At 37.0% G+C, this 25,268-nt stretch overlaps 1 protein-coding gene across 6 annotated transcripts in view; it reads left to right on the top strand.

The window, feature by feature from the left end:
* LINGO2 (leucine rich repeat and Ig domain containing 2) overlaps window positions 1-25,268 on the top strand; it is a 1,141,972-nt gene that overhangs the window by 846,041 nt on the left and 270,663 nt on the right. Inside the window, exon 1 of one of the 6 annotated variants that reach the window (XM_019736293.3) lies at window positions 17,975-18,191. The exons of the other annotated variants lie outside the window; for them this stretch is intronic. The gene's annotated coding sequence lies outside the window, so the exon portion shown is untranslated. Of the gene's footprint in view, window positions 1-17,974; window positions 18,192-25,268 lie in introns of those variants that run through there. 6 annotated transcript variants of the gene reach the window in all.

The raw sequence follows: 25,268 nt of genomic DNA, 5'->3' as shown, positions 1-25,268 counted from the left end.
CAGCCTGTGTTTGTAACAGTTTTACTTTGAAGTCCATTTGTTTCAGCCAAATGCCAGAATATTTACACTTGGTCCCCAGAAATAAATGAGAGGTAAAGTGTTTAGCAAAATACCTGATAACTCATAAGCACTCATTGTTAGTTGTGGTGGTAGTTGTTATTATTATTGTTATTATTATTATTATTATTTACTTATATAAGCATTTCTCTTCTTCAGGCTTTTTGAGGAGATAGTCATCTAATCTATTTATACTAACAACTTTCTTCTTAGAATAATGACAGGCCTATGAGTTATACTGTTGTGGCTTTGAGATAATACCCTGTTTAACTGTCTATTATAATCATATAGCTGGATGCCTTGATATTGAGGTAAATAGCACTTTTTAATAACCAAAGATCACCAGAGTGGTTTTTCATACCAAATTATAGTCTTTAGAATCAATAAAACATATTGATTATAATTGAATTAAAAACATTATGTATTTAATGTTTTATATGTATAGGAAACATTATCATATATCTTACAGTAGCAAACAAATCATCCTGATCTATTGACATAGTTCTTTAATTTGGAAATAGTACTTTAATATATACTCACAGAAATTGTCTTCAGAGGTCCATGACATTAACCAAGCAGTATATATAATTATGCTTTTGACCTTTTTTCATTAAATGTATTTTATAAGAAAAACTGCTATTATTTTTTAAATGAAAATTTAGAATTAAAACTACATTTGACATGGTAAAATAATACTTTAAAAATTAATGCCATGATTAATCTCACATGTCATCTAAAACCATATTAAAAGAAGAACGGCAATTTATCAAACACAATCCCATGAATTTCTGGCCAGTGCTTTGTAGACTATTGGTTTTGGGTGTCCCTTGTCTTCCCAGTAAAAGGCAGAACCTAGCTTATCAACTGAGATGTAAGGGGAGATGGTGTTGACTAGAAAACTGCAGTGGAAGGTGGGAGATGAATCAACCAGACATGAGTAAAAGAATTCCAGGCTTTGGCGAAGGGTGTCTAGGATTGCACGGAGGGCATCCGCAACAAGCCAGGACTGGAAAGCAGCTCATCTTCCCTCAGCAGCTCACTGTCACCCTCAGTGAGGGGCAGAGGAAGCCAATGCAAGACAGGAAAGGAATTCAGGAATGCACTGTGATTAGGAAAGGGGCACCAAAGGGACAGACTGTGGAATTAAATGAGAAATCAAGCAGAGTCATACCAGGGGCGAATCGATTGATCAAATGGGTGTACAAAATTTTGGAGTGAGGTTCGAAATCCCTGAATGAGGAAAGGGAACTTTCAATTAGAAGGGAATTTTTCATTCTCAGGATAGATTCAGCATGAAATGAAGATACTGCCGGAGACAAGGAATCTTTACAAAGTCTCTTCTGCAGAAATGTGAAAGGAAAGATAACCAATACCTGATTATATCATGTCTCTCTCTACTGAATCCAAAATGACAATAGCAATAAAATAATAATGATAACCATCCTAAACTGAATATCAGGATCAATACACGTCTTTTTCTTTTCCTTGTCTTTTTTTTTTTTTTTATCGGTAACCCTGCAATGTGGATGTACTTATACACGTATTTAAGATGAAGTAACTGAGACTTAGAAAGGTTAGTAATTTTTCCAGGCTCACCCAGCTAACGTGTCAGGGTGAGTTTCTCTCCCAAGATCCCCTCTTTATAAAACCTGTGAGTTTTCCATTATATTGTTATTCTGCTTTTCAGTTCAAAAAACTATCATTCCAATCCCTATGCCATTATATATGTGCACGTTTCTTTTGTTTATAATACATTTTTATATTATTGTATAATTTCCATCTTGTTGCATATGTGTATTTCACTTTTCCTTGAATTTGAAAGTAGCTTAAGAGTAGAACCCGTAGTGTTTTTATTTATGGAGGACTCATAACTACTAGTGTTATGATAGGCCCCAACTCTGAAAGTATGTTTGCTGATATTTACTGATATGTCAGTAACTAACTAATTACCCCTTTTCAAAAAAGAGAGGAAAACTTATGTACACATTTTATATATATTTATTGACATAAATGTTGTATATACATTTATATGCTTATAATGTATTGAATAGTTACATAAGTGGACAAATTGAACGTTATTTGAATAATGCTTTGTTGTTTTTCTCTATATAGGATTTTCTTCCCCAATAGAGTGCACCAGAATAATTTAACATATTGTCTTTCTACATGTGTTCTGCTGCACACTGGTCTGGGAATATATGCTCATGTGCAAAGGGTTTTATAGCCAAATACATTTACTGGTATGTTACTTTATAAGAACTGACTCAAAAAGAAAGAATTTAGGTTTGTCTGCCACATGGGCCAGTCCTTCCCTGATAATTAGAGGATTGCTGGTAATCATTGGAAAATGAATGGTTTTGAGCCATCTTTTCCCACAGACTACAACTCTGGTGTGGAAAACATAGGCCTTGGCCAGATTCATTTTCATTCTCTTTTCCTCTTCTCTCTCTTTCTCTCTTTGTTCCTCGCCTCCATCCTTCTCCTCCTCCTCTTTCTCCTTCTTCTTCCTCCTCCTCTTCTACCCCCTACCACTTACACACACACATATTCTCCCCTCTCCTCTCTCTCTTCCCCACCCTATGAACATGTGACCATTTTTTCCTTCGGGCTTCCCTGTGTATGTGTATCAATCAAAATAAGTTATTACCTGCAGTAATATATCTCCTCTCTAGATTCATCACTACAGGAAGTGAGGTTGTAATTTTCTTTTTCATTCATTCAAGCAAAGTCTGGACACTCTTTTTCTCCTCCCTGCTTTTGACCAGAGAGACATTGTAAATGTTAAGGCGACTCCTATTGATAGAGCTCCTTACACTGGGGAATTGCTTTGCAGAGGGTAACCTTACTTTCACACTCTTGGCAATAGAATTCTATACACAAGCTAATTTCACACATCCAAAACGCAGCCCCCTCCCTTATCCCCACCCCCCTCCCATCTAGCAACCATCAGTTTTTTCTTTATATCTCTGAGACTATTTCTGTTTAGTTTGTTCATTTATTCTGTTCTTTATATTCCACATATAAATGAGATCATATGGTATTTGTCTTTCTTTGTCTGGAGGTGAAGGGATTAGAAATCACAAATTGGTAGCCACAAGATTGCCACAGGGATATGAAAGATAATTTGGGGAATACAATCAATAATGTTATAAAGATTCTGTAGGGTATCAGATGGGCACTTGTCTCATTAGGGAGACCACCTCAGGGATGATGTAGATGCCTGACCACTGAGCTATACACCTGAAGCTGAAGCTGAATAATATTGAATGTCAACTATAATTTAATATAATTTAAATATATATATTAAACTATATATAGATATATGTATATATATATATCTATATATAGTCATGGGATGTGGAGAACAGCACAGGGAATAGTCAATGGAATTATAACAGTTATATATGATGTCAGAGGGTTAGTAGATTGGGGGAAGGGGGTTATCACTTTGTGAGGGGTGTAAATGTCTATTACATGTTTTTTTACATCTGAAACTAATAAAAACAATGCAGCCTAATTATTAAGCCAAAGCCAATTCATATTTGGCTACATCATTAGCATCACCTTCTAGAGATTTTTGCTGAGTGTATTTTTTGCAGGAACACTGGGCCACGTGAAACAATCTCAATTTCTGTCTTCTCCCATTTCCACACAGGTTGAAGACAATCTCTAATCTTAAATATTAACTTTACCCTCAAGGAGTTTAGGATGCCAGTAACAAGCAGAACAGATATATAACATTATCCAAAAAAAAAAGAAAAGGTAGTACCGTGAGTGTCAGGCAGGAACTTGGGGAGATGACAAGAACTACAGAGATTCAGAGGAAGAAAAAGTCATGGTGGGCTGGAGGCCTCAGGGGAGCTTCCTGAAGAAGGTGAAGCCAGAGCTGAGCTTCAAAGAAAGAGTAAGAATTCTCTTTCTTTTCAAAAATGCTTTGCTGTAGTCGTCTTTTAGTGTCTTTTTGTCTTCACTTTAGTCTTCAACCCATTCAAACCTACAGCTAAAAGCAAACTCAACCGTCATTCCCACACCTTGAGGATAAAGCACTTATACCTAATGTATCACAGAATGCTCTGCGTAGTCAATGCTCTTTTTATCAGCTAAGACTCACACCTTCTGTGCACACATCTTATTCAGTCTCATTGCTCTTGCAGGATGTTTGTCGCCCCCTGTTTTGTATATCTGGTTAACTCTTATTTGTCCTTCTTAACCCCTTGTATGTATTTCTACTACGTCCCACTCTTCCTAGAATGTGAATCATCCAAGGCAGGGACCAGTTTTTATTCATCTTTGCTTGTATCTCATAGAGCTGGCGTGTATAAGTGAACATTTCCCTTTCATTCTCAAGTATATCAAGAGTAAGCCACATGATTCTTTGTCAATTTTGAGGACTAGAAATCAAACCCTATTCTCCTCTTTGCCTTTACTTAGCTGAAATGGCATTACAGGATGGTTGAAAAGAACAGCGAGTTCTAGAATGTCTAGTAAAAATGTTGTGGGCTGGAAAATGTGATGTAAATGATCAGGACTGAAAACAAAAATTCTATCTCCAGAACGGGAAATATTGCAGATGGTATTGAAATGTGACTCAAAAATGTAATTTTATAAAAATGATAGCAATTCAAAGTAGATTGAAAACAAATTCTGATAGAAAAGTTTTAAGGGTTTAAATACCTTTTCATGATTCTGTTACTGGAAATTACCTAGAGTCTAAATCTCAGTAAATTTCCTCTAGTACATCCTACTTGGATTAAACTGTAAGCAACATCACATATATACTGTCTCTGTCTAGACCTCTAATCTAAAAAGTCTTAAGATTAAAGACTAACCCCTCATAACCTCTATGAATAGGTTTGTTCTCATCATTCTATGACTTAATCAGGTATACCTAAACTCTTGGATTTCAATATTTTTCTTCCCTGCCACAGAATTTTCCCACTTCTGCAATGAAAGTAAGAAAGTATAATAAATAAAATCACAAGTATTACCTAAAAATCCATATGTACTAATTGAAGTGCAGATGAGTCCGTTATTTTGGTTACTGAGAGTTAGATTATATATATTGAAAATGATGCATTTGTTATGGGTATGAAATAACTAAAAGGGAAAGTATGGTCCATGGTTTTTTTTTTATAGCTGGCTGCTAGCAAATCTGAAGCCCTGGAAGAGGCATCAAAGAGTTTCTTAGCCCAACTTCAAGTAATTCTCAAATTCATACCTAGTAGAAAGTCTTCTACCCTATCCCTGAATAGCTCCTGGACATACTGCAAATTAGATGATAAAATCTGACCTAAGGTAAGACAAGGAAATACAGTTATTATAATACAATAACTTTAATGTCTTAGCTAACTTATAGTAAATTTTTATTTAAAGTTAATGTTTGTTTCCTGGCATGAGCTTGCAGCACATAAAAACACACTTCTCCAGAAGCAGCAAGGGTAGTATTTTCTCCATCTGATCTTTCTTCAAATAGAATTCTTAAATAAGCCAGAACCTTCTGAAATACATGATTTGGAAAACTGCCCCCTCCCCCCCCCAAAAAAAAAAAAAAAACTGTGGTAAATTACAGTGTAATTTTATTTGTCCTAAATTCTGTACATCATTCGCCTGTGAATTACAGTTGTCACACCCTTGTTGGATATGTCCCATAACTTGTTCTAGTCAACATGAAGCATTTACTATGAAAAGATTCATGTCTTGGAAATAACTTTACTATTTCATACTGTGGTCTCTAAGCAATCAGAAGATACTTGCATTAAGTACCTTTCCAGTTGCCAAGTCTAATCAAATTCCTCTCAGGTGAGTTTGTGGATGGCCTCGGTACCTGGCATGTTTTTAAGATTTAATTAAGGGCATTATTTAAATGGAATTCTGTGACTAGACATTGAAGTTCCCCCAAAATGTTTAGGCTGTAAAGATCAATAGCAAATTCAGCTCTTCTTTTCTACAAGCATCTTATTTCCTTTTTAAATAATTATTTTATTTTTTAATTATAATTGACATACAATATTCTATTAGCTTCAAGTGTACAATATAGTAATCAGACATTTATATAACTTATGATGTGATCACCCCAATAAACCCAGTACCCATCTGACACCATACACTTATTATAATATTATTGACTATATTTTTATGCTATACTTTACATCCCCATGACTACTCTGTAACTACCAATTTGTACTTATTAATCCCTTCCCAATTTTCAACCATGGGCCAACCGCCTTTCCAGATGGCAACTGTCAAAATGTTCTCATTTGTTTCTTTATTTTGTTCTTTAGATTCCCCATGTAAGCGAAATCATATGCCATTTGTCTTTCTCTGTTTGACTTACTCCACTCAGCACAATATCCTCTAGTTCCATCCATGTTGTTGCAGATGGCAAGATCTCTCTCTCTCTCTCTCTCTCTCTCTCTCTCTCTCTCTCTATATATATATATATATATATATATATATATATATATATATATTTAAATGTATTAAAATATTACCCAGCCATTATATATATGTGTGTATATATATATATATATATATATATATATATATATATAATGTAATATATATTAAAATATTACTCAGCCATTATATATATATATGTGTGTATATATATATATAATTTAATATATATTAAAATATTACTCAGCCATTACACACACACACACACACACACACACACACACACACACCACCTCTTTATCCATTCATCTATTAATAGATACCCGGGTTGCTTCCGTATCTTGGCTATTATAAATAATGCTTCAATAAACATATGGATGCACATGCCCCTTTGAAGTAGTGTTTTGGGTTTCTTCAGATAAATACCCAGAAGTGGGATTACTGGGCCCTTCTTCAGCTCTTTTTATAGTCTTTGTTTTAAAGTCATTTTGTCTGGTATAAGTATTGTTACATCAGCTTTTTTTTTTTTTTTTGCATCCCTTTACTTTCGGTCTGTGTGTCTTTTGATCTGAAGTGAGTCTCTTGTAGGCAACATATGTAAGGGTCTTGTTTTCTTATCCATTCAGCAACCCTATTTTTTGATTGGAGCATTTAATTCATTTATATTGAAAGTAACTGTTGATAGATATGTTGCTATTGCCATTTTATTATTCATATATATATATTTTTTTCCTTCGTCTTAAAGAAGTTCCTCTCACAGTTTTTACAATAATGGTTTGGTGTTGATAAACTTCTTTAGCTTTTCCTTTTGTGGGAAGCTCTTTATCTGTCCTTGAATTCTACATGATATCTTTGCTGGGTAATCTTGGTTGTAGGTCCTTTCTTTTCATCACTTTGAATATTCCATGCCAATCCTTTCTGGCCTGCCATGTTTCTCTTGAGAAATCAACTGACATCTTATAGGCGCTCCCTTGCAGGTAAGTAACTGCTTTTCTCTTGCTGCTTCTGTACCTCTTTCTTTGTCTTTAAACTTTCACATTTTTATTATGATGTGCCTCGGTGTGGGCCTCTTTGGGTTCATCTTGTTTGGAATTCTCTGTGCTTCCTAGGATTGTATATCTATTTCCTCTGATAGTTTAGGGAAGTTTTCTGTCATTATTTCTTCAAATAAATAGGTTGTCAATTCTTTATTCTCTTTCTTCTCCTTCTGGTACTCCGATGATGCAAATATTGGTATGCTTGATATTGTCCCAGAGGCCTCTTAAGCTCTCCTTAATTTTTTGGATTCTTTTTTTTTTTCTTTTTGCTGTTCTGATTGGGTGTTTTCTGCTACCTTATTTTCTAAATCACTGATTTGATCTTCTGCTTCTTCTAACCTACTGTTGGTTCCCTATAATGTATTCTTCATTTCCATTATTGTATTCTTTATTTCTAACTGTTTCCTTTTTATGTTTTCTATCTCTACTTTTGTTTCCTATCTTTTTGTTGAAGTTCTCACTGAGTTCATCTACTCTTCCCCTAAGTACACTGAGCATCTCTATAATCAGTATTTTTAACTCTGCATCTGGTAGATTGCTTGTCTCCATTTTGTTTAGTTCTTTTTCTGGAGCTTTGTTTTTTCATTTGGGAGATATTTCTTTGTCTCCCCATTTTGGCTGCCTCTCTGTGTGTGTTTCTATGTACCTGGTCCTAGTAGAGTGACATTACGTAGTAGGTATCCCATGGGGCCCAGTGGCTCAGTCTCCCTGGTCACCTGAGCTTGTGCTCCAGGTGAGTCCTTTTTTGGGTTGTTTGTGTCCTTCTGTTGCAGTTTAGCCTTAGGTGCTGTTTGCATATCAATGGGAAGAATTGACCCTTGGGCTCATTGATTTTGAGTACTGGCTATGATAATGGTAGAGGACCTTCTGTGCAGAGGCTGACCCTATAGAACAGGATTCACAGGGCACTGATGCCTGCCCAGTTTGCCCTTTGGGCGTGTCGCCTGCCAAGGCACCTGGATGATGCTTTGGCTTTTCCAAAACTGGCCAATCCTAGGGCCTCCTGGGAGGGGCTCTGCTGCAGACCACATTCAGCCTCAGTCTGTGCCCAGCCTGGGGCCACGTGGCATAAGCCACAAAGTAATCCACAGATGGCAGCCAGTTTTGCTGAGCTTAGAGCTTCCTAGGAGAGGCCCAGCTGAAAACCAAGGCTGGCTTCCACTAGTGTTAGGCTTCAGGCTGCTCAGCAAAAGGTATGGGGCATGCTGAGGCTAGATGCTGCTCTTTAGAGTTTTGTGAACCTTTGAGAGATTTTAGGAAATTCTGCAGCATGAACCAAGACAGACAATTTAAGTGGAAAAGCCACTGGAAGCAGCTTGGGTGCGTTTGCAAGTTGGGTGGGGTGTGGTCTCAGAGAATCACCAAGGCAGAGCAACCAGTGCTGGCCAGGTTGATGGAGATTCAACCTATGGAGGCAGCCTCGGTCTGTTCACTGAGAGGAGATGGCTCAACAAAGAAACAATGGATTCTGCCAGCAGTTCTTTCTGGGAGAAAGCTGCCTCTTCAGCTCTCTCCCTGAAGCTAGACAATTCAGTTTTTCCCACTTATGTCCCTGGCACCTATCAAGCTGCTGCCCCAGCATTTGAGCTCAGAGCAAGTGACTCCATCAGTGACTGAGTCCATGTATGGGCCCTTTAATAGGATCATTTGGGCCTCCAGCACCCCTCTATCTCACTCAGGCATAAACTTTGCTGGTGTCTTCACAGCCAGAAGTTATTGGAACTTGTCTTCCCAACACTGGAATTTGGGGCTAGGAAGTCTGGTGTGGAGGTGGGGCCCCTTACTCCTCAGGGGGTACCTCCACAGCTGAGATATCGCTCCCAATTTTAAACCTCCACACGTAGGTATGAGGACCAGCCAATTCTGTGTCTCCACTTTTCCTACAAGTCTCAAGGTGGCTTCTTCTGTATGTTCTTAGTTGTAGGACTTCCATTGAGCTAGACTTCAGGTGATTCTCAATGATAGTTGTTCTGTAGTTTAGTTGAAATTTTGATGTGGTCATGACAGGAGGCAAGGGCAACATTTACCTACTCCACCATCTTAACTGAAAATCAGGCATTTTCTTTCTTGTTTGGAAATAGTTACAGGTTTATGCAAGCATTTTATACATGCAGAAGCCCAGTAACTGTGGTTGAAAATTGTAGGAAGGCACTTACAATTTAAGTTTAGAAACAAGTCTGTAATAAATCAGAAGCAACTTCCAGATGTATCAAAGCGAATATAAATATCTGCCAGATCTGTCTTAAGATAGTAGGACTCAATTAGTAACAGAGTGTATTTATTTAAGATGTTCCTTCCCCCTGTATTAGCTTCTGTCCATGTCTTTATTTCTCTTCTTTTCTAGACTATAAACATCTTGAGGTTGGCCCCTGGTTCTTTTCTATTGTAACAGTCTTTACTTCTAAAACAGGGCCTGGCAAATGGGAGATACTGATCATTGAATGAATATTTTTAAATGCCTGGTACTTAATAGTCCCTTAATATGTTATTTATGGAAAACTGAATCAATGAATTGATGAAAGGATAAATATGCATGTGACATTTTATTATAGTGAAAATGTTTTAATAATCAATTGAGGCTTTTAATGGTTAAAAGAAAAGATTATGCACTCTCTTATTTACTTTAGAAATCAATTAGATTAAAATCAAATTTGAATATTACATTTGAAAATTGGAAGTAAAATTTCTTGCCGATATTTTCAAATTACACACTCTATTCATTTTTTTAAATAAAATCACCTTCCTACTAGCCAAGAGGCACATTTATAGTGTGCTTTAGGTGCTTGTAAATTTTGCCCTGTGTTGCCTATGAATGCCTATTCACCTTATCTTCTTTTTCAGTAACTCTCCCCAGGTTTGAAAAGAAATTCAAGCAGGTACTTTTTACAATTTGCAGGACATATCAGATATTTTTGTGCTGAATAGCATTTTTTTAAATGACTATTCCAAACAATTATAATGAATATTATATTGTTTCCATTACAGTTATTAACGGAGAAAAGAAGGAATAAGTGTCATGGTTGTTACATAAGAAAATGTAACTCTTCTAATCTGAGCCAATTCAATGTCTGACTGTCCTAGAAAAGAATCAGGCACTACCCTCGTGGCTTAGGGAAACATATTTTACAATTGTCTGATAGAAACATCACTACAATAAGCTGGGCACTGGCCTGGGACATTGCATTTATTCTCTTACCGTTGTTTGTCTGGTGCAGGGAGAACCAGCCATTCTTTCATTCCTTGTGAAATGGACAAGAGCACCATGTCTATTTACAACTAGACACCTAAGAACCTGCCCCCAAAATATCACCAACTATTCAGGTCACCTTGACATCTAAACAATTTTCAAGAGTTTACCTCCACTCTCAGTCCTCCACAATGAAGAAGAGCCAAGGGATATTGTCTTAATTGTAACTCAACTTGAAAGTAGCTATATGTAAAGGAAATCATACAAAGAGGATCTTCCAGTGATCTAACAATTCCATTAGTAGTTCCAAGTGTTTATTTGTAAGAACTTAATTTCACGACCTTCTAACATCATTGAATTTCTTTGCATGTTTGTGTTCTCGTGTTACCTTAAGTTTATACTTACTAGTCATTAAGGCAACAAATTGTATTTTTTAAAACATATTTAACTCCTTTGTTTGACCGAGAGCTCCTATGGGCACTGTTGTAACTTATTTACATTGTAGTCCAGTGCCCAATGAGGATTAAACATTTAGTAGCTCCCCAATCAGTGGTTGCTAAATTAATGACTGAGCGCTTTCTGCACACTAGTTTTACGTTACCTTCAGATGCCCATTCTTTGACTTTAACCCACACTTTCAAATAACTTTGAAATTCTTTTTATTACTTCATTTAACATCCCCTCAAAAATCACCCATCAAAATATGTATTAACATCTACTATGTCATAACAGTGCTTTTCTTCTCAGAACCTGTTATATTCCCTTCATTGTCCTGAAGGAACTTATGATCTTGATGCAGAGACAAGACAGAACCACATAAAAAATATAATAAATTACAAAATGAAGGAGTAAGTGATTAAGAGTAAAATGAACAACATAAATTATATGAATATAGCATGTTCTAACATTATGCCTAAGCTAGATCCACTCAAGGGATTCATTTCTGGGAAAGCCTGATGTTCTGTGGGGGGCAACTGCAAGAGGTGATGAGTTTGAAGGACTGAGGGGCTTCCTGGGAGAATACATTCTAAAGGAAGAGAATCAATAGACAAACCTGACCGGATAACTAAGTCTTAGTCCTCAGAAGGAGGAGTGATGTGATGAGCTTCTTGAATTTATCCCTATATAGGAATTTGTCCCTAAATTTCCTTTACCACTGACTCATATGAGAATTTTAGGGAGAAAGAAAGAATTGTGACATAGAACTGAAATTACTGTGTAAGATATTAATATTCATGAGACATTACTCATATCTATATAAGATATTAGGCACAAAGTTTGTGTCCTTTAATAGAGGATAACAAAAAGGGATGGAATCATTGTCTCCCAGTTTGACTCAGGAATACCATTCTGCTTGGGGAACCAGAGGGTGCAGTTATTCACTGGACAAAATGATACCCAGACAAGCAGTGCCCGAAAGTATCCAGGTGTCATGCAGAGGCCTCAGCCCCCAGAGGAGGTAGCAGTACCTAACTGAAAAATCAGTATCACTCACAAAGAGGGAAGAAGGAGCAGAAGAATGGACTAGTAGCTAGACATATTTTTGAGCCCACGTTGACTCTTTGGGCAATACCAAAACTACCTGGAACAGAATTCAACAGAGAATACCAGCCAACAATAGGTTACATCCATAATAAACACTCAGAGGAAGGTGAGGTACCTGAGCCAATCTGGGAAAGCTTCAGGAAACAGAAAGACCTAGATCAATAAGGAGAGATGAAGGTAGTGGGGAGAGATGGTACTGAAAGATAAAGATGAACAAACAAAGAAATAAGTATTTTTCATCTATGTGGGAAACCGTGAACATGGTCTGTGTTCAGCATTGAGACTAAGCTCTGTGTCAGTCATTAAGCTATGTGTACATTAAAAGAGGATGGTAAGCAATGGATTACAAATGCATATCAGAGCCAAGATTAAAGAAATCGATAGCTTCATCACCTCAAAATTCCAAGCATAGTAGGCTCTTGATATGAAGAGTACAGAATTTCCCAGATAGTAGAGTTCCCTTGGCCCATAGCTATGCAGTAAGAAAGAACTTTCCATATTTTATCTTTAATGTTCAAAAGCTCTATAAGGTAAGCATTACTATGTTTATCTTTTGTAAATCCAAATTGAGGCTCAGAGAGCTGAAGTACTTTGCCCAACATGACACAGCGAAGGTTGAGTCAGGATTTGAGACCAGATTGGTGTGGTTTTATACACCACTACAGCATGTTGCACTCTTTTCTACTTTTGCTCTGTTCAATATCTTGATTTCAATGAGGTCAAGTTGGCTTTGAATTTTCCCTACAGTGTTCTGTTTCCTTGAATGAAAAATGGTAATTCCATATTACATGAAGATTAAAAAAAAAAAAGAAAAGAAAAAAAAACATTAATGGTGGTTCTCTCACTTCTTGAAATCAGTTATTTTAATGATATTCACTTTATCTTATATTTTTAAAAGATACTGGCATTGAATTTGCAGGGCTTTTTTTTTTTTTTTTTTTTTTTTTTTTCCCTATTTCAGTACCTTGCCATGAATCTCCCAATGTCACCTATACTTGAGTGGTTCACCTTGGTATGTTAATAGTATAGAAGATAATGTGCCTGGAACTTTAACAAAAGACAGTCTTGCACCGTCAGTGACCAAAAGGCAGAGTTTGAGTTAAAAGACAAAAGAAGAGAGAAAGGAAATAGCTTTCATACAGGAGGGTAATCCAGGCAAACGAAGTGTTGAAGGCGGATGAGACTAAAACGAAAGGCGGCCACCATGAGGGAGCAGCAGTTAGACTTACTTGGCAATCTCACCAAGTAGACTTTAGAGTAGACAAATCCAGCATTCTGAACTGGAAATGGACTTGACTTGGGACCTGGGATGAAGATTGCCACACTGACAGGAAACCAACAAAGGCTTTCTCTAGTCCAGAATGGGGAGGAACTTCTATCTACTCTAAATGTCTATGAAGACTTAACTTAGTTTCAGAGACCATGTTAAAGTTGCTCTGAATACACGAGAATTGTCAAGGGCATAAGCTACTGTTGTGATGGTCCACCCTCGTGTCAGTAGCAACTGGAAAATCTTGTTCCTGAAGTCGGTTGGAAGAAACAAGACTTTACCATGCTGAGTGCTGTTAAGGGGAGATGGCTTCAAGGCAGCCAGCTACCAGGTGCCCACCCTGACTGCTTTATATAAAACTTATTTAACCACACTTTATTTTACTGAGTCAGTTTTACTTAGCAAGAATAGCCTACAAAGAAACCATATTATAATAAATACGTGTGCAAATCTGGCTTGGAGGGTTGAAATAATTGTTAGATAAATCCAATTGTAAGAGGTAAATGAAAGAAAATCTTCAATTTACACGATTCAGATTGCATTACGCATGATGTGGTTTTCTTCTAATTTAAGATGGGGGGAGTTCATAAGTTACTTATGAACTCAGTGAAAAAATTAGAATGTGCTATCAAATATATCTTGATGTCAGTTTAATCCAAACATTAGTCATGCATTTTCAAATTTCCAAAGGGCATAAAATATCCTCATAAATGGACGTTAGTTACTCTTTCAAATATACTCTCAGAAATGGGCCTTGGAATAATACAATCAAGTTTTGTGTAAGGTGCAGTGGGCAACAGAGGAGAGAATGGTTGAAAATAAATTAGTCTCTAGGAAACATTTGTAAGTTCCCATACTTACGGTTGGAACTAATTTTGTATACGTTGGTTACTGAGGTCATATAGTGACATACATTCTAAAAATGTGTTCATATATATCATTATCTGTAGTAAATATTCATTGTAACTCCATTTTAGCTCTCAAATATATCCAATTCTCTCCATCATCTCTGTTCCTGGGTTGATGTAATGGCCTCTTACCTGTTCTCTGTAGCTCAAGTTTGGCCCCTGCTCAGTCTGTTTGCCATCAGATTGGGTTTTGTATCTGGAGAAAAGTGGAGTTTCTCTTTTGTCTGTTGTTCTCTAGCTGGGGGAAAATAGCTGTTCCTGGTGCATTTGCTAAGGAAATTAGTTCTAGCCATAGTGTCTGGCTTATGACTCTAAACATCCTCATGTCAGAAGAGCACAGGGCTCCTTTCAGGGTTACTCTCTAAATAGGGACGCCAGGAACCACTTATTTAGGTGCAGGTACAGCTAAAGGATTAAATCCCAGTGTTCGTGTTTGTATTTCCTACCCTCCCTGAACCTAGTAGGGGCTTGGTTACCAAAATTGTAAGTGACCATTTTCCATGAATAAAAGATTCTAGAGAGTTTTTTGTTGTTCTTTTTGTTGTTGTTTTATGGCTTCCTTTTTCAAGTGTGATAACTTTTAGCCCTGATCTATTTGTCTATACAAAAGAACCACTATGCTTTCCCCACTGGCAGGACTGGGTGATAATTAAGGCCATAAATGCAGTGTAAATGGGATTATGAAGAGCCTCATTTATTGAGGCTGCGTTCAAGAGCAAGAGAACGAGTAGGTATGAAATAAAGGGTCTTTGCCAAGGACCAAGGTCAAGGAGCTTGGAACATATGGTCAGTGACATCATAGGTAAGAACTAATTGTATTGGGTGTTAAGAACAAACTGGTTTCCCTTTTAAAATAAAAGTCAGCCCACAACTATTTAGTAAGCCCCTACCATGTGAGAGACATTATCCTAAGGTCTGATGCTGGGGGGAACCAGAAAGATTGAACCTAATGATGAGGATTATAGAAAGCTCACATTTAATGGAGGGAGGCATATAATAAATGATGTCTAAATAAACAAATATTAGTGACTCAACAAGAGGTTAAAGGCTTTATTCAGCTTGTGTATCAGAAGCACCTGAAAACCAGGTAACTCTCCAAGACAAAGCAGTGCTGGGGGATTTTACAGGGTGGAGAGAAGAGGGGGTGCTTGTCCTGTGGTCTGGCTCAGGTGCAGTTTTTATCTTCAGCTGCTATAACTCTTGCAGCTGGTATGGTTGGATGCTGTTTTTGTTGTTGGGTCTTTTGCTCAGAGTTATTGTTGTAAAACCATGCAAAAAAAACCACAAACTGTCAGCACATTTCTTTTGAAAACTGTTTTTCTAAATTGTGCCGTTTGTTGGTTAGTCAAGGTTCAGGGGCAGGGAAAGGAGGAAAGAAAGAGGAAAGGGAATTTTAAAAGGAAGAGAGGCATTTGTCAAAGGGTGTTTTTGTTCTTTTGCAGAGAGTAAACAAATAAATAAAGTATCTTCCAGGTTTGTAAATTGAATGAAGAAAGTGAATTCAGGAAAACGTCAGAGAGTTGTTAGGGAGGCAGCTCTAGGGAGGAGACATGCGTGTTGAAACCTGAATTTTGAGAAGGAAATAACCATATGAAGATATGGGGAATTTAGCAACTGCAAACACTCTGGAGCAGGAATACGCCTGGCACGTTCATAGAGAAGAAAGAAAGATGGAGATCCGTGAAGAAAAGCTACAGCTGGAGAGTTTGGAGGCCATGCTTTAATATCTGGTGACATGGGGAGAGAAAGAAGTAAGGATGCAGGAAAGTTCGTCCTTGATTGCATTTGTGTTGAGCTGGCATCAGCCCTTGCTGTACTTGGCAGGTGTTTAGAGCAGATTCTGATGGAGTGTTCTGGAATGGTGGTTCTCAGATGTCAGTGTGCTTAGAAATTATTTGGGCATTCTGTGAAAATGCAGATTCTGATTCAAAGGCTTGAGGTGGGGTCTTCTACTCTACCATCTAAGGAAGTCTTGACTCATGCTGATGCTGCCAGCCGAGGAGCACCCTGAGAAGGAAGGTCAGGGCCTTCTCTGGAGACCCTTGTCTCATCTCCAACTCCCCTCACTACTTAAGGCATCAGAATGGGTATAGCCAGGGTTTACTTTATTTCTACTTCACCATTCAAAGTACCACAGGAAGGCTTTTTCTTGGTCTATTTATCAGCCCATCTGAAACCACTAAGATCTCCTTAGAGGGCTGGTTCTTGGTAGATTTTAAAATAGTAGGAGGAATTTAAATCACCTTCCCTCCAAATGTCTTTAATTTAACACTTTGAGGTTATTCTATTGCATGCCACTTACAAATTCTATGTTGTCTCTGAGGAAGACTAATGATTGTTAACTGAAAATGCCCAGTTTTTTACTTACTTATTTACAAAGCTATATTTTCTTCATTGGGAACTCTTTAGGTTGCACCATACAGACACTGAAAGTATTTGTTCCACTATCAATATGGAAAATTCTTTCTAAATTATGTTACATAATTTAAAAATAATTTCTTAGCAATAAAAAAAGGCAGTTGTAAGTGCATGTATATAAAGGTGGCGATTTGACTAAACCATTTCCTAAGCAAACTAGGAACAATCACAAACAATTATTTTCCCTTCTGTGATTAATCAACTTAGAAGTCCTAAGTATTATTTTATTTATTTTTGTTTGTTTGTTTGTTTGTTACTATTTCCTACAAATACAGAGCAAGACCTGTAAGTTAAGAGGTTTATGTTGTTGAATTGTAAGAATACCACATGAATTTATAGGTTGCTTAATAACTGGTGATGGGGAATAACGGTCACAGGCTTCTAATGATCCTACCTTAATATTTTCATTTTAGGAGAGTATATTCTTTAAGAGCAACAGGTTTCAGATATTAATGGGCAATGTCTGCTCAGTTTGTAGAGAATAATGTCTACAGAATGTCTAATTACAGAATGTCTACGATACCTGTGAACTTCGATAAGTTGGTTAGGCCCTTCTGAAACTCTGAACCTCAAACTCTTCATCTATAAAGTCTGGGTTATAGCAGTGCCTCATGAGGTTTATAACAATTAAATAGGATACGCATGTAAATTGTAAGTGTGGCGTCTGGTGCACTTTAAGCTTCCAATAGATGTTAGGCATTAACATAAGTAGTGATTGCTAGTTATTATTTTCCCAACAAGAACAAATCCAATTTAGGAAGAACTAGTTAACAGACTTCAAAACATATTCGTGATCTGAAGCTCACGTACCAGCTGCTAATTTGCTTGTTTATTTCATTTGATTTTTCTTAGCTGCACATAAGGGAGGTGGGTGGCAGAAGCTTAATTTATTTGTCCCTTTTTTTGAAAATGTGGGTTTTGGCTCTCACACTATTTTGAGGCATGGCCTGGCGGTGGCACTGGGGATGTGCACACTTTAGGGAGGTGGGAGGGTTTTGTAGCTCTCACAGTGGCTGGCTCTAGCGTCTTTCTTTCCCCAAATGATCATTATAGGTGCTACATTGCCAGTGCCACCAGCCAAAGGCCTCTCCTCCCACAGACCTGGAAACACATTAAAAGAGCCATGATTCATGGGCTACAACTTTCTCAGCTGCTTGGTACAAGCACTGATAGGCTCAGCTCCCATGTTTTCATCACCCACAGGCTGGCTGAAGGGGAAGGGCTCTTTGGTTTTCAAATAAAGTGCTTTTCGACGATAACTGAGAACAGCTGAGAGATATGTGGAGAGGTTAGAATGTCGTTCCTGTTTCTTGGCTGCAGCCAGTGGAAAGGATGGTCTGGGGTGACACCACGGTATCTTCAGATCCTTAGAGGTATGGCATTCAAAGTACTTCCAAATATTTTCAAACTCTCAGAGAGTTCCTGCATTTCATCCGTTGTATTCAGAAAATTTCTCTAGCAGCACTTACCTCATTGTGTTACTTTTGTTGTGGTCATTATTGGCCTGCCTGTCTCCTGGGGACTGTGTGCTTAGTTGAGGGCAAGTCTTCTGCCTTTTTAATCATGGGATCTCCATCCCTGAGCTCTGTGCCAGGTAGACAATAAGAGCTTAAATAGCAATTGTTGGTCACGTGGATGGATGGATTGGTGAATGGGTGATGAATGGATGAATGGCTACACTGATGAAATTGGGGAAAAGAAAATGCTGTGGGACAATGCATTGTGGTACTCATGGAAATACTCTTTAATTATCAAATGGACATTTGGTGAAAGGAATTATTGATTAAAAGGACAGTTCTGAGGTTCAGAAAACTTATTTTGCTGTCGAACTCAAGGTCATAATACTAAGCTTCTCAGCAGCTATTTTGTCCTGAAAACCCCCAAGTAACTTTGGAGAGAATTTGTCTTTAAAAATATAAGTGAATGTCTATGACAGACATGACATTTTAAATTAAAATTAAAACAGATTTTGTTTACTTAAAGGTATGGTATATTAAATTTGTAGGAGATTTACACAGACTGAAAGATTAATGTTCCATTGAGAAAGAGTGATAGAAGTTCATCCATGCATCCATTGAACAGTGTTTGTGGTAGACCAACTTGGTACTGGATGCAATGGATGCAGAGATGAATCAATGCTCATCTTAGTGTTCTGTGTTCTCACAGTTAATCAAGAAGTAGACATGAATGTAAGTAATTGTGGTGGCAGGAAAATAGAATTAATATCATGTCACAATGAAAACACAAGAGAGAGACTTGTTTAATCCTGCTCAGAAAAATCTAGAAAGGAGAAAAAATTGACATCTGAACTGGAACTTTAAGGATATATGGGAGTTTACAATACTAGGAAGGAAAAAGAGGTTGTACATGTATAGAGATAGAAGGGCTGGGACGAACACAGTGCATTCTGGGAAATGCAAATATTTCTGTGTATCCATTACATTGGGCTGTAGATGAGGGAAGTGAGTAGTCAAGATCAGAGAGACAAGTGGAGAAAATCACTCAGGACTTGTACACTGAACAATGGATTCAAAATTTATACCTTCATGTAGGTTATACATAACTGAAGAATGTAGTAATGAGAGCTAATTGCCTTTCCAAATATTGAGGTGTAATGCCTAAAGAGTGTATTGCAGTTCTGCTTTGACAGGTGGGAAAATGTGTGTTCAGTAGTTATGCAGTCTTGACCTCATGTACTTTTAATTATTTTGATAAATGCAATTGATTTAACACATACTATGTGATTTCACTTTATACCCATGTGTTAATTTGATATATATCATTTTAAAAATCAGGAAAACATCCTAGAAAAAAAATATCACTATGGTTTTATTTTAGGCAACATGAAGAATCTTGTTATTCTCAAAATGGACTCATTGATAAGGTCAGGAACAAAATCTAAGACCCCTGATTTCCTGAACATTGACTTTCTTATGAGATCACCCAGCTCAATAAATGAAATATCCTGCAAACCTGGAAGGTGGGGCTTTATCTTCTTAGTTATGTCATGCAAACACTCTTCTAAGGCTATATGTCACCCAGTTCTCCTGCATGACTTTGAGTATCTGTCTTATAAGCGTTTCCATTCTTTACCTCATATAACTTCACAGGTTAATCTTTGTGCAATTTAGTTTAAAATTGTATTTATCTTTAGTCAGATAAATGATTAACCAGATATTAGCCTCTTAAAACTCAGTTTACCCAGTGTGTCATTGCACTAAATGAATTACTACAAAAATTCAAGAGCACGTCTTCAAGCTGCCTGGATTTGTTTGCTATCTGCTTGACCTCTGTTTTACAGTAGCTGTATGCAAAGCACTGTGTGTTTGTATGGGGGGGGGGGGTGCACAAATAACACTGATATTGACAAACACTCATGGTAAACACTGTGTTGCAAGGCATTAGTCTGAGTGTTTTTATAATATTAACACATGTAGTCCTTGTCTGTACATTGGGTACCTTTTTAATCCTCATTGTATCAATGAGAAAACTGAAGCTTGGAGACATTAATAAGTAACTTGCTCAGATGATGAGCCAGAGCCAAGAAATGGAGGACCCAAGAATTGAACTTGTGTTATCTGTGTCTAGAGCCCGTGCTCTTAGACACCGTAGTAGACTCTTGCCCTGGAAGGAACTGGGACTTCCTGGAACCCACAGTGAGAGGATAGGTCATGTAGCCATTTGGGAACTACTTCAGGAATTCAGAGTAGGACGAGAGTTCCTCTCTGAGGTGATCAAAAGGGTTCATAAAAGAGAATGCATTATAACTAGGCCTCAAGAATTGGTGGAATTTTGTCAGGTGGAGGTTAAGATAACACTGAATATGAAGAATTGCAATCAGCAAAGGCACCGAGATGGAAGAGCACAAATTTAGACGCATGCATCAATTTGTCAGGGGTGGAGTGGCAAGTCCTTGTAAAAGGGCAGAGGGAAAATTATTAGAAGGGAAGTTGTAGAAAATTCTAGAGAACCTTAAAGTCCAGATAAAAGAGTTTGAAATTCATTCTGCACGTGAAGGCTTACAATTTGAAATTTTATTGATTTATTTGTTTATGTATGTATTTATTTATGCAAAAGAGTTAAATGAGGGAAGATGAATTGGGCAGCTATGAGTAGGATTGATTAGATAGAGTGGGAAAGATTTGAAAGGAAAAAAAGGATTGTATTTAAATAAATTTAAACAACTTCCACAGGAACAGCAAAACAAAATTAAAAAAAGAAAAAAGCACAAAACAAAACAGAGACTTCTGAAGTATCTTAACTCTGAACTGAAAACTGAGATGATCTGTACCTTTGCAAGAGCAGATGAGTCATGATTATGAAGGTAACATCGCCCACCCTGTACAAACAGGACTTCCTGCACTATCTGAAAATCTGGAAGAAGAGTTTATTCTTCAATTCCTCCTCGCACTCAGAAGCCATGAGTAATACAGTTCTTTAACTTTTCCTCTGTACTTTGGTGACAGATTTTGCCATGATAGATGTACAGAGGGGCATGGTTAGTGCATTATTTTCAGGTGTCTGTGGCTGTCCTGTGGTCTGGAGTAATGACGTATGTGCTGCACTGAGATGGGTATTAATCACAATCGTAGTTTACTCATTCAGGACCAGGAATGACTGAGCCGGGAGAAGGGCCACAGGCAGTAATAGATGTTCTTACCTAAGGCCCTGTAGTTTCTGAAGAGGCAGAAAGCAAGGATCTGAACCTAGTTTGGGTTTCAGCTTTCTGCTTGGACGACCTGTGCATCAGGGACCACAGGCATGCATATATCAAGAGAAGATGAGAGGGACCCCACGAGATGAACATCTGAAGAGAACTCTGAGGTACAGTTCTACCTCAGCTCTCTGTTCATTGGACTTGACATTATAGGGCATCTAACCAAATGTACATTTTCTAGGAAGGTGAGTTTTGAGAGAGATCTGGAAGATTCCAGGTTAGCTCCATAAATAGCAGGATCTGTGTGGCCTTGTCTCGCTATTAGGTGGGTCACAATTAGTTGCATCAGAGGAAATGGCAGGAAAGTCGTTCTGGAAGTTGTAACCTTTTTGTAGTAATCTGAGTGAAATTGATTCTTTGTGTAGCATTTTACTGTTTGTGTGATGTGCTGCATTTAAATGATAACCTTCATACAATGCCCCAAAGTAAATCATCCTCTGGGGGTATTTCATCAAGCTGGGCCTTTTGGGTGATCTTGGTGCCTCATTTCACTCAAGGGGAAGCTTTAACAAGTGAGAACTTAGGAAGCATCTTGAAATGATACGTAAATGGTGGATATGTTAAAGAAAAAAAAAGATTAAGTGTTATTAAACTACATCCAGTTTTAAAACTATTATTAAATCATTCAAATATGAGAATGTAAACCAGTGATGGAGAATGACTTATGCTTCTCATCTTCAAACTCCATTATGATCAATTCACACGTTGACCCCTCTTTCCACTTTGAACGTGCCTATGGGTTCAATCACTTTGTAAGGAATAGGATTTTTCATGAGCCGATAGGCTAAGACTTTAAGCTTAACCAAATGATATTATTGTCAGTTACAACAGGTTACTTCAGGTGCTCTGAGAGAGGTGCTAATAAGACCAACATTTTGGTTTGGGTACATCTATCATTTCACTTATTTATTTGTTTATTGTTTTGTCTTTTTTTTTTAAATATTTTGAAATAATCTGAAACAGATGAGTTTAAAGAATTGCACAAAAAGTTTCTGAATCCACTCTTGTTAACGTTTTGCTATATTTGCTTTATAATTCTCTATTTATTACATATTTTTCCAGAACAATTTGAGAGTGGATCGCATAATCCATGCCCATTTACCCGTCAGTACCTTCAGTATGTATTTCCTAAAAGAAAGAATATTCTCTTACAAAAATGTATTAAGGGTGATACTTTACAGTCCATGTTGAATTTGGCATTTGTCCCAGTTATATTATTTATGTGGATAAATATGAAAGTCTAGGATCCAGGCATTACATTTACTGTATTAGAACGCTAACAGTGGCTATAGGGAGACAATTTTCAATAATGTTTGGAGTCAGATTTGAGTGCCTTTTTATACTCAGAAGAGGTATCCCTATGAAGTAATGTGTCATCAGTCAGGGTTCTCCAATAGGGGATATATATAAGCCAATAGGGGATATATATAACATATATATATAATATATTATATATGTATATAACACATATGTATTAATACATGAAAATGGTAATGATGATAATGATTCAAATATTGTTGTGATCACAATGGAAATGCCATGAGCTTTCTTAGAAACTTGTGATGTCACTAGTCCTGGTGGAATTTAAGCACATTTGGGAAAAACAATAAGATGGAATTTATCTTTGCCTAAAAGATTCTAAATCCCTTCCGATTCATATCTACATGTATATCTATATCTGTATCTATATCTGCACCTATACCTATACCTATACCTATACCAATACCTATCTGTATCTACATCTATATTTCTGTCTATATGAGAGAGAAGCAAGGCAAGTTGAAAACCAGTAGGGCAGGCCAGCAGGCTATACACTGTGCCAGGAGTTGATGCAACTGTAGTCTTGAGTCTGAGATCTGCAGGGCAGGCCACTAGGCCTGAAACACAGCAGGAGCTGACGCTGCAATCTTGAGGCACAATTTCTTCTTCTAGGAAACCTCAGTTTTTGCTCTTAAGGCCTTCCAACTGCTTGGATGAGATCCTCCTGCAGTATTGAGGGTAATCAAAGTCAACTGACTGTAGATATTAGCCACATCTACAAAATAGCTTCACAGCAACACCTAAGTTTGTGTTCAGTTTCATAACTGGTCTAGCCAAGTTAACTCAGGGAACTATCAGAATTAAACATCATCATCTCTATTTTATACATGAGGAGTCCAAGACTTAGCACCACTGTTTTCACGTAAATTACTATTACGTAAATATAAACTTTATAGATCCAAATGAGTCTTTTGCATCCTTATACTTGAATTCCAAGGATGATTTCGTGGTTCATGTTTTTTATTTCACTATGCATGGCTGAGACTACCCAGTGTGTCCCACGCCAAAAGCCTGTGCTTCTTCCATGGCACCCCTATTGCCCAACGTCCGCATGGGATGATTTAGGAAGTGGTCAGTTTCCAGTCACTGATGATATGCAGACAAAGGCTAAATGGTCAGCTAGAAAGAATGTTCCAGAAATGAGTCAAGCCTTATATAAAAGCTTGAGCTACAGGATTTTAAATATTCCATTTGCCTTTATAAATCTATAGTAAATTTTTAAAATGTGTTTTGAGTTTTCTCTTATTGAAATATAACATTTTTATGCACTGACACCTTGATGTTAAATTAGTATATCTAATCATAGACAGGGAAATTATACCCCCTTTTTCTTTCTTAGAGCCTACATTATTTAGAGTTTTCAAACAGCATTTCACACTAGTGCTACTATATGGCAGATCTATTAAAAAGTCTCAGAGGAAAAATATGAGACTTTATAGAAAACCTGTGCTTCTCAAAATCAATTGTAAATTACTATTACATAAATATAAACTTTATATATCCAAAGGAGCCATTAATTAATTTAATTCCAAGGGTGATTTCATGGTTCGTTTTTTTTCTTTATTTACTTCACAGACAGTAGAACTGTAAGCAGAGCCCATGGTTTCTCTTGACAGTTATTCCCAACATCAAAAAAAGTTTCATCCTGTGCAGAGTATTTTAAATAATAAATAAAGATTGTAGAAGTAATGTTCACTAAGCATTATTAGTCAAGTACCTTGCTAAGTAGTTTATAAGCATTATCTTAGCTATTCTTCATAGCAAGTCAAACAAGCAAGTACTATTTTGCTTCTATTTAAAAAAAAAAAAAAAAGAAAGAAAAACAAAATAGCAGGTACAGGATGATTAAATTATCCTAAAAGTAAGATCTTACCCAGATGATGTGCAGGTGGATATTTTGTTTTCTAAATTTTGCATGGTATCTTAACATAAATAGGTTTATTTTATATATAATTCAAATTGTCCTTTAAAATCTGAGCATTCATATTTCAACAGTGATAGAGTGAAGCAATTAAGTGCCTTGTTCACCAGCACTTAATAATCCCCAGCAGGACGGTTGCCAAATTAGAAAATTAATTTGTGACCTTTTAACACCCAGTCCAAAGTGTACCCATTAAACTATATCTTCTAATAATAAAACACATTGTTACAGTAACAACTTAACATATGAAATTTTCCATTGCTTAGTAAATATTAATTTTCTATACTGCAGTCTACAATTACCATCACTGGGCAATTGCATCGTTCTTTGCTTGAGTAACATGTTGTCATCTAAGACAGGTTAGTTTTGGGGTTGTTTTCACCTAGTAAAAAGTAAAAGACAACTCTTTAGTCTGATTAAAAAATTTGAAACCTACAGTAGTATTATTAGGAACATAGAAAGGACTACATGTCCAGATTTATTTTTTTTTTC

The sequence above is a fragment of the Rhinolophus sinicus genome, chromosome 16 (genome assembly GCF_057876585.1).
Source record: "Rhinolophus sinicus isolate RSI-liver-muscle chromosome 16, RSI-T2T, whole genome shotgun sequence".
Lineage (NCBI taxonomy): Eukaryota > Metazoa > Chordata > Mammalia > Chiroptera > Rhinolophidae > Rhinolophus > Rhinolophus sinicus.
The sequence above is the reverse complement of the archived record's forward strand: the minus strand, read 5'-3'. Positions and strand labels throughout refer to the sequence as shown.